The following is a 1,069-nucleotide window of genomic DNA, read 5'->3' on the forward strand; positions in this document are numbered from 1 at the left end:
ATGTATGTAAAGTCAGCAAAACACGAGTGACCACACAGACACCGTCTTCACTGTCCAGACTGCCCCTGCTTCATTTTGCTGGAGCAAACACATACATGTGTAATCAGCCAAGAGAAGGGCATGGGGGTGCCCAGACAGAAGAGGAGTAAGAAATATAGGGAGGTAGGACTTTAAGGTGTGGTGATGTTAGAGATATAGATACAAGTCTAATGAGAGAGAGAGAGAGCTGTAAATGATGATGATTTTCTCCAGTGAAGATGGGATGAAGGGTAGGAAAACACTAAAGATGCAGGGATGTGACTCAGAAAGCAAAATATAGGCGCAGGGATGACTGAGGGGCGGATCGATACGGAGAGACGACAGAGAAAGAGGTGGAGACTCAGCACCGGCTGAGAGTGTGAAGGAAAACCCTCGCCTGTTTTTTTCAGGATTGTTTAGTATTGGTGTATGTGCTTACGTTTTTTCCTTTTTTTGTGTGAGGGATCGGTGTGAGGGAGGGTGATTGAGATGGAGATGGAGAGGAGAGAGGAGGTGGCGTGGAAACCGCTGCAGCACATTGTTAGGCAGAGCGCACACAGGAGAGGGAGACAGAGAGAGAATCCCCCATTTTAGCTCAACAATATTACAGCAGTGCAGAGATATCTACAACAATGGCAGCCCGGCACTCTCAGCTCTGTGCTATTGATCTTGTAGTGGCAACCCAATACACACACACACACACACACACACACACTCAGACACACACAGACACACACACACAGTCAATCTAATTGTTTGTTTTAACCATCAGTAACTCAGGTGAGTGTAATAATGACTGCAAATTGAACTGGATATTTTAAACATGAAATTAAAGGTGACATACTGGTGATATTGATACATAAAAGACATATTTATTTTAATGATGCCTCACATCTTTATTTAGTCCCAATATATTTCCCTCAGGCATACTGACTTACTAACCGGATCTCTTCTAAGACACTGCACCGGAGAGAGGGAGAGGGAGGGAGGGAGAGAGAGAGAGAGAGAGAGAGAGAGAGGGAGGGAGGGAGAGAGTGTGAGTGATCGAGTG

Source organism: Pagrus pagrus (assembly GCF_965226575.1).
Source record: "Pagrus pagrus genome assembly, chromosome: 7".
Classification (NCBI taxonomy): Eukaryota; Metazoa; Chordata; class Actinopteri; order Spariformes; family Sparidae; genus Pagrus; species Pagrus pagrus.